Source organism: Henckelia pumila, unplaced genomic scaffold, assembly GCF_033568475.1.
Source record: "Henckelia pumila isolate YLH828 unplaced genomic scaffold, ASM3356847v2 CTG_652:::fragment_1, whole genome shotgun sequence".
NCBI classification, from domain to species: Eukaryota; Viridiplantae; Streptophyta; class Magnoliopsida; order Lamiales; family Gesneriaceae; genus Henckelia; species Henckelia pumila.
In genome coordinates, this window is record NW_027331874.1 from 190,758 (window position 1) to 201,051 (window position 10,294).

General features: G+C 31.6%; 1 non-coding gene across 1 annotated transcript; it reads right to left on the reverse strand.

Annotated features, from left to right (window-relative positions):
* Nucleotides 1–4,887: 4,887 nt before the first annotated feature.
* On the reverse strand, nt 4,888–4,998 carry LOC140873567 (small nucleolar RNA R71). Its single transcript, XR_012148075.1, has one exon. It is a non-coding gene; the product is annotated as a small nucleolar RNA R71 (small nucleolar RNA).
* Nucleotides 4,999–10,294: the final 5,296 nt, after the last annotated feature.

The following is a 10,294-nucleotide window of genomic DNA, read 5'->3' on the forward strand; positions in this document are numbered from 1 at the left end:
TTCATACCTTTCCTTCTGAATTTGAGAAGCTCCAATTCTGGACAAATAACATCAAAGAACTTCCATCAAAATCTGCTCAAATCAGTACAATCATTCAAGGCAAACTAGCTTCACACCTTCTTCAGTCTTTCTCGGTTCAACGGCTAACTTCTCGAGCTCGCCGACTCGAAATCAATATGTTGCAATTCAAATCTGAAATGCATTGATATATACTTCAAGATGAGCTTTCAATATCAATTCATTCTTATTTAGGCACAAACAATCTAACAACTTGATCACGTGACCGGAATTCAAACCGACGGCGTAACGGATCAAATTCGATATTTCCAAAAGCATAACATCAATCTTATTACTCATCTCAACTCAATACCAACATCAATTCATCAGCACAATTTCGAAATCATCAACCCTAAAAATTCATAATTTCGAAAATTCTTTCAAAAATCAAAATCATGTTCAAACGACGATCTTTTCTCGATCCGTCTTAGATATGCTATCGTCGTATATGCTAGAACATGTTTATACAATCAAATCTTAATTCTAACAACAACTTAAAATTCAAACATGGTAGAAATTCTTAAAACTTACGTCAAAACGTAGCACTTGGAGCTGTGATCGCAAATATATGCTCAATCGGAAATTCTACCGGGCGGATCGATTTTTATCGGAGCTTGAAGAATCGAAAATGGCTTGGAACCCTTCTCTCATCTCTCTCGGTTTCTTGGCTGGGAATCTGATCCCTTTTCATCCTTATTCACGTTTAAATGGCAATTTGCAAGGCAAATTGCACTTTGGTCCCTGAACTTTGGCCTAATTGCAATTCAGTCCCCGAACAGACGTTTAATTCAATTTTATTCCTAAATAATTTAAGAATAATAGAATTTAATTATAAACTCTAAATATTCTCAAATTACATATTCTTGAATTAAAATTAAATCATTTCGAACCTTATCGCATTTTAGTTCTTGAACTGCTCAATATTCGCAAATTGACCCTTGCTCGGATTTCATCCTCAAATTAAATCCTTGATATTCATAATCTTGGAATTTACATCTTAAATTTCATAAATATCAATTCAAATATTTTTAATCTTTTAATTTAAGAATTCCAGATAGTAAAATCTTAAAATCCAAAAATCCTCAAATTAAATATTTTGGACACGAAATTTAAATATCTGATTTTCATAAATTCTTAAATTCATCTTTTCACTCTTATTAGAAATTTAACTCTTAAATCCCATCATTAAGAACTTAATATTTTCTGGCCTTACACCTATAATCCGCACCACACAGTGAAATGATACTAATATCATTAAAGTTCTCTAAAAGTCTTAACTAACATATTGCATACTCTTAAATATTTTTAGGAAGCAAAAGCTATACCTTCGTCCGTCGTCAGCCCTTTGTTGTCGCTTGCCTCAAAACTAGGCCACAGCTCCGCTACGACGTCTGGATCGCTATGCCACTTCTGAATTCCCAAAAAGACGCCTAGAATGCCCTAGATCTAAGCTGGAAGACCAAGGAAACGAGAGAAGAGAGGTGATTGGTGTGTCTGAAAATGAATCTCGTCACTACTATTTATAGACGAAGTTCGGGCCGTCCGAACTGACTTCGGGCCCTCCGAACATGATCGGATCCTCCGATCGCAGCTTCAGGTCGTCTGAACCCGATAATGCGTCATTGCTTACGTCAGCAAAATGACATCATGCATGATGTCTATCGACAGAACGATCGGGACGTCCGAACCCTCTTCGGACCGTCCGAACTTCGACAACGGAGCCTCCGAACTGGCAACTCTCTCAACCACTTTCGAGCGTTCTGAATCCATTTCCGAACTTTGTTAACCCATCTGGGACTCCCTTAATCATGTTTCATTTAATCTAACCTAATCGTAATATTAATTACTCATTAATCGTTAATTCTGGATACGGGTTACTACATTCTCCCCCACTTAAGATATTTCGTCCCGAAATCAAATCTTAAGTACTGAATGTAAAATACATGCGGAAACATTCTTTATTCAACTTAAACGATTACAGAGTTTACAACTGAATGAAACACGACTATAAAATAAAAATAACTCAGGATGTGGCTTCCTCAGTGCCTCGACGCTGCCACTGAACTAAAACCAGAGGAATGACTTTATTCCGCAAGACCTTATCCTTATAATCCAAAATACGTATATGTCTCTCTACATAAGTCAAATCTGCATCCACCTGAACTTCAAACGGTTGTAGAATGTGAGATTGATCCGCCACATACCGTCGCAACAGAGATACGTGGAACACGTCGTGAATACTGGACAGATACGGTGTCAAGGCCAGACAATAAGAAAAATCGCCAATGCTCTCTAAGATCTCAAACGAATCGATAAACCTTGGAGACAACTTGCCCTTGAGGCCAAACCTAAGAATCCTGCGGAAAGGTGACACTCTCAGAAACACTTTCTCCCCAACATCAAACTGCAAAGGTCTATGCTTGGTATTAGCATAGCTGGCCTGACGATCCTGTGCAATCTTAATCCGTTTCTTGATCTGATCAACAATATCTGATGTCTGCTGAACTAACTCTGGTCCTTCAGCCTGTCTCTCCCCCACTTCTTCCCAGAAGAGTGGAGTATGACAACGTCGCCCGTAAAACGCCTCAAAAGGTGTCATTGATGAAACTTAAAATTTGTAATTATTTATATGTTAAAAAGTGTGTTTTAAAATTTAAGTTTAATTAAAATTATGAAGTTGTATTATTTTAGTGTTATGTGTTTATATTTAAATATTTTACTAAAATGTTGTATTTTACGGTTTACGCAGGTTTGGTAAAAATAAAATTACTCAAGCTACAGAGGTCATAATGGAGTAATCTCAAAACCTGTAGAATCACAAAAGAGGCATCTTCAACTTTGTAGAAGACAAGAAATTCCAAAAACTTCATTAAGATGATCAAAATAATCAAACATCAAAATGGAGATAGATTTACTTTTACTATGACCAGCTTGGAGTAAAAATATCATAAGTATTTCATATGTTATCCAAAAGGGGTGAATGAGTTGTCCAAACACATCTACACAAAATATCCTACGTGTTCTATGTTGAAAAGAAAGGCTGAATCGGTGGTCTAAGGCATCAAACATGCCAATTAAAGTTGGGTCATGGTATTGACATTCAAGGAGACAAGCACCCACCAACTTTACTATTTCACATTTAATGAGCCTTGGACTCTTGCTCTCATTTGGCCTATAAATAGATGTGTTGTATAAGCTTTGTAGTGTGTAAGAGTGTAGAGAATTCTTCATTTGTAAAATAAATATTGTGTGTGTGAGAATAAAAGTTTGAGTGTGCAAGTTTCTCAAGTTCAAGTATGAAATTTCTTTTATCTTTATTCTTGAGTTTCATGTTCATGGAAAGCTAAATCTTTTTATGTCAAGGTGAAAAGGTTTCATTGTTGGTCAAGTAAGATTGTCTATATTTTGTATATTCTTTTCTTTTCTATTTTTATTTTTACTAATTGATCTTTATTTGTAGGTATAATTTTGGATGATTTGTTGTTATCTATTTACATCAAATGCTTGGTACCTTGAATGTGGTTACCTTGATTTGTTGTCAAATATGATACAATAAATACTACAATAATTATATACTATAAATATATGTATCTATTTATAATAAAGTCATATATATTATTTAGACGATAGCGCGACACTGTCGGTTGTTCTAAATAATATATTGTGATTTGAACTAACATTTACTTTCTCGCATCTAACTTTTACTTTATCGCAACTAACATTTACTTTTCCGCAACTAACATTTACTTTCTCGCATCTAACTTTTACTTTTCCGCAACTAACATTTACTTTATCGCATCTAACATAAAGTCATATATTTTATTTAGACGATAGCGTGGCTCTGCCGGATGTTCTAAATAAAATATTGTGATTTGATCTAACATTTACTTTTATGTCAATTTATATTTATGCATTTATATATATATTATGGATACCATGTATTAAATATCGGTTGATATTAATATAGTGGGAACTATATTATATGATATACTTGTTTAAATATTTCATTGTTCTTTTATGTTTATTTTTATTTTAGTTTCTTTTATTTATTTTTATTAAGCAATCTTAAATAAACCAACAATGAACCTTTGAAACCTTGACAATTTTATAATTTGTGTATTTGAAGTTTTATAATAATATTTTCATCTATAATATATTATTGCTAAAATTAAACTTACAACATCCTCTCCGTGGATCGATCTCGTACTCACGAGTATATTACTTGCAGACAACCTACACTTGGGTGAATTACAATTTAAGTTGTAGCAAGTTTTTGGCGCCGTTGCCGGGGAGGTATAAATTAAGTTTAATTTTGTTATTATGTAAATAGTATGTTGTTTTTTATTGTATGATTGTTTGGAGTCGTAAACAAAGTGGTAGACTTGTTCGAGTAACTGAAAATATTTTAAACATGGACGATAATTCTAATAATCAAGATGATAATAATAATAATCATCATCATCAAGAACATGAACAACCAAGAACACTTAGGCACCATATGAATCCAATAAGAACTAGTACACCATCTTGTTTAGTTTTTCCTCCTGATGCATCTAATTTCAATTTTAAGCCACAAGTCATTCAACTTTTACCAAATTTTCATGGCTTAGATTCTGAAAATCCATATTTGCATTTAAGAGAATTTGAGGAGGTTTGCAACACTTATAATGATCAAAATTGTAGCATGGATACTGTTCGATTAAAGCTTTTCCCTTTTTCCTTAAAAGATAAAGCTAAAACATGGTTGCAAAATTTGAGATCAAGTTCAATAAGATCATGGGAAGAAATGCAACAACAATTTCTAAAAAAGTTTTTTCCTTCCCATAGAACAAACTCTTTTAAAAGACAAATTACAACTTTTTCTCAAAAACAAGGGGAAACATTTTATCAATGTTGGGATAGATATAAAGAGTTACTTAATACATGCCCACATCATGGTTTTGAAATATGGAGAATAGTTTCTCACTTTTATGAAGGTTTAATACCTAAAGATAGGCAAATGATAGAATTCATGTGTAATGGAACTTTTGAAGATAAAAACCCAAATGAAGCTATGGAATATTTGGAGTCATTAGCAGAAAATGCTCAAAATTGGGATAATATAGGCTCAATTGAACCACCAAGTAAAACCAATAATTCAACAAATGGAGGTGGTATTTATCATCTTAGAGATGATGTAGATGTTCAAGCTAAACTTGCATCTTTAGCAAGAAAAATCGATTCATTAGAAATGAAAAAGAGTGATCAATTAAAAAGTGTTCAAGAAATTGTTTGTCATATATGTGACACACATGATCATCTTACAAAAAATTGTCCTACTTTGCCTTCATTTAAAGAATGTCTCCATGAACAAGCCAATTATGTTAACAATTTTAAAAAACCAACATTAGATCCTTTTTCACAAACATACAATCCTGGTTGGAGAAATCATCCCAATTTTAGTTGGAGGAACGATAATAATGTACAACCTTCACAACAACCTTTTCAAAATAACCAAAATCATCAAGGTTATGCTCCTTATATCCCACCTCCAAGAAAAAATTTTGAAGATGAAATTCATGCATACATTCAAAAGCAAGAGTCTATCAATATTCAAAACATTCAATCTATGAATGATTTGAAAGAAACTCTTGCAAAATTTGCATCTGCACTTAATATTCATGAAAAAGGAAAATTTCCATCTCAACCACAACCTAATCCTAAAAATCAAAATCAAGAAAAATTTGATCAAGTAAAATCTGTTATTACTCTTAGAAGTGGTAAAATAGTTAATGATTCATATAGTGATGAAAACAAAGATCAATTAAACTCAAAGAGTAAGGATTCAAATCCTGATACTTTTGAGAAAGATGATGCTTTGAGTCCTAAAAATAAGAAAATTGATGATAAAATAAATAAACATGTTCCTTTTCCTCATGCATTAGTAAATAATAAAAAACAAAAAAATGATTCTGATATTTATGAAGTTTTTAAACAAGTAAAAATAAATATTCCATTATTAGATGCTATTAAACAAGTGCCTTCTTATGCAAAGTTTTTAAAAGATTTATGTACTGTGAAAAGACAATTGCATGTAAAGAAGAAAGCATTCTTAACGGAGCAAGTAAGCTCTATTATTCAAAATAATTCTACCTTGAAATATAAAGATCCCGGTTGTCCAACAATTTCATGTATTATTGGAAAAAATAAAATTAAAAAAGCTTTGTTAGATTTGGGAGCAAGTGTGAATTTAATTCCTTATTCAGTTTATGAAAAGCTTAAGTTGGGAGATTTAAAACCTACATCTGTCACTCTTTTACTAGCCGATAGGTCAATCAAAATACCTAGAGGTATCATAGAAGATGTGTTAGTTCAAGTCGATAAATTCATATATCCTGTGGATTTTATTGTCTTGGATACACAACCAATAGAAGTACATAACGAAATTCCAGTAATATTGGGACGTCCATTTCTAGCAACTTCAAATGCTTTAATTAATTGTCGAAATGGAATAATGAAATTGTCTTTTGGAAATATGACTTTAGAACTTAATGTGTTCAATTTATGTAAACAACCAAGTATTAATGAAGATGAAGATGATAATGCAATAGAAACAATTGTGGAAGAAAATATACACCAAGAAAACTTAAATCAACAATCTGAAGTTTGTTTAGTGGAAAGTTTTGATTCAAAAAATGTTTTTAAATCAAAGTTATTTGAAGAAATTAATGAACTTGAAGAAGTAAAAGAAAATGATCATCCAAAACTTGAATTAAAACCCTTGCCAATAGAACTAAAATATGCTTTTCTTGGTGAAAATCAAACATATCCTATTGTAATATCTTCTACCCTCTTACCAAAACAAGAAGAAGATGTAATAACACTACTTAAAAAACACAAAAATGCAATTGGATGGACTTTGCAAGATATAAAAGGTATAAATCCTTTAATCTGCACACATAGAATTCACTTGGAAGAAAATGCTAAAACATATCAACAACCACAAAGAAGATTAAATCCACACATGAAAGAAGTTGTTAAAAATGAAGTTTTAAAACTATTAGATGCCGGAATTATTTATCCAATCTCGGATAGTAAATGGGTAAGTCCAACACAAGTAGTACCAAAAAAATCAGGCATCACTGTTATAAAAAATGAAAAGGGAGAATTATTACAAGCTAGGATTCCATCTAGTTGGCGTATGTGCATTGATTATAGAAAATTAAATGATGCAACTAGAAAAGATCACTTTCCGTTACCATTTTTAGATCAAATTTTAGAGAAAGTGGCAGGTAATCCTTATTATTGTTTTCTTGATGGGTATTCGGGGTATTATCAAATACCAATATCATTAGAAGATCAAGAAAAAACTACTTTCACTTGTCCGTTCGGAACTTTTGCTTTTAAAAGAATGCCATTTGGTTTATGTAATGCCCCGGCTACTTTTCAAAGATGCATGCTAAGTATTTTTAGTGACATGATTGAAGAATTTGTGGAAGTTTTTATGGATGATATAACTGTTTTTGGAAACTCATTTGAAAACTGTCTTAAAAATTTGGAAGAAGTTTTAAAAAGATGTGAAGAAAAAAATCTTGTTTTAAATTGGGAAAAATGTCACTACATGGTTAAATCCGGAATTGTGTTAGGGCATGTCATATCTGAAAAAGGAATTGAAGTTGATAAAGCTAAGGTTGATGTTATTGCTAATCTACCATCACCAAACACGATCAAAGAAATTCGATCATTTTTGGGTCATGCGGGATTTTATAGAAGATTTATAAAAAATTTTAGCATAATATCGAAACCAATTTCAAATCTTTTAACAAAAGATGCACAATTTGAATGGACTCAAGAATGTGAAACTGCTTTTAAAAAGATAATTAATCTTTTAACTACATCACCTATTTTACAACCTCCTGATTGGTCTTTACCATTTGAATTAATGTGTGATGCAAGTGATTATGCTGTAGGAGCCGTGTTAGGACAAAGAAAAGAAGGTAAACCTTATGTGATCTATTATGCAAGTAGAACCTTAAATAGTGCTCAAATCAATTATTCAACAACTGAAAAAGAATTACTTTCAGTAGTGTTTGCATTAGATAAATTTCGATCCTATTTAATTGGTTCTACTACTATTGTTTACACTGATCATTCTGCCATAAAATATTTATCAAATAAACAAGATGCTAAGCCGAGATTAATAAGATGGATTTTGTTGTTACAAGAATTTGATCTTGTAATAAAAGATAAAAAAGGAAAAGAAAATGTAGTAGCCGATCATTTATCAAGAATAATTTCTGAATCATCTCAAAATGAAATACCAATAAATGAAAATTTTCCGGATGATCAACTATTTTATGCTACTACTATGCCTTGGTTTGCTAATATTGTAAATTTTCTTGTGACAAATAAAATGCCTTCTCATTGGAGTTCACAAGATAAAAATAAATTCTTGAAAGATGTCAAAAAATTTTATTGGGATGATCCTTATTTGTTTAAGTATTGTCCTGATCAAATTTTTCGACGATGCATACCCGACAATGAGGTAAGTAGTGTCATTAAATTTTGTCATTCTGAGGCATGTGGAGGTCATTTTTCGTCAAAGAAAACAGCTGCAAAAATCTTTCAATGTGGATTTTATTGGCCTTCTTTATTCAAAGATACACATTCATTTTGCAAATCTTGTGAAAATTGTCAGAAAATGGGTTCAATTTCAAAACGAAACATGATGCCTTTAAATCCAATCATGATTATTGAAATATTTGACAGTTGGGGAATAGATTTTATGGGTCCATTTCCATTATCTTTTGGATTCACTTATATTTTAGTAGCTGTCGATTATGTTTCAAAATGGATTGAAGCAATTGCATGTAGAACTAATGATCATAAAGTTGTGATAAAATTTTTGAAAGAAAATATTTTTAGTCGATTTGGAATACCTAGAGCTATAATAAGTGATGGGGGAAGTCATTTTATAAATAAATCATTTTCTTCGTTGTTAAGAAAATATGGTATTACACATAAAGTTTCTACTCCATATCACCCTCAAACGAATGGTCAGGTTGAACTTGCAAATAAAGAAATAAAACAAATTTTGGAAAAAACAGTCAATCCAAATCGAAAAGATTGGTCTTTAAGATTAAGTGATGCATTATGGGCATATAGAACTGCATTTAAAACATCATTGGGGATGTCACCATATAGATTAGTTTTTGGAAAGCATTGTCATTTACCTATTGAAATTGAACATAAAGCTTATTGGGCAATTAAAGCGTTTAATACTAATTTAGATGATGCATCTAAATCAAGAAAATTGCAATTAAATGAACTAGAAGAATTTAAAAATGATGCATATGAAAATGCAAAGATTTATAAAGATAAAACAAAAGCATTTCATGATAAAAATATTATGAGAAAATCTTTTGAAATCGGACAAAAAGTTTTACTTTATAATTCTCGCTTGCATTTGTTTCCAGGAAAACTTAGATCGCGATGGTCTGGACCATTTATTGTTAAATTTGTCTATCCTCATGGTGCTGTTGATGTTGAAAATCCTAAAAATAATAATGTATTTAAAGTTAATGGGCAAAGACTTAAACCGTTTATAGAAAATGAAGTTCTTAATGAAGAGTTTATGCCTTTATATGATCCAACTTAATTGTTACTTATATTTTTATTTTATTTTTGCAGAATTGAGTTCACTTCCCGGTTAAGTGGCGGATAACGGTACTCCGTGACTACTTTCAGTCGGTTTTATTTCAATTTCCCAAAATAATTGAATATATATATATATAAATATATATTATGGATGAAGCTATCAAAAAACTTGGTAAATATTTTCCATCTATTTCTAAAAAAGTTCTGAGAATGATTTATGAAGGCAGATGTGAAAGATTGAGAATGCTTATGCAAAAAGGAATCCCGGAGGATATTCGTCTTATAATTGAAGCCAAGGTTCGATTAGGTGGTGAAGTTCCAAAATTCTTACTTGTTCGAAATATGTCTGGACTAGGAAAAAGTACCTATGCGAAGAAAAGAAGGGCTAAAAGGTTAGATGTTTGTCATAATTGTGCCAGATGGACTTGTAATAGACAATGCAGATCTTTGGGATATGTTTCCACAAATAGAGAAGATAAAATTGATTTCATTAAGAATGGGCTGAGTAAAGAGTCATTGGATGATATCTCATTGACTCTTGAGACGCATTCTAGTGGAGATGTACAAGGTCAACTTCTCCATTTATGGAAACTATTCCAAG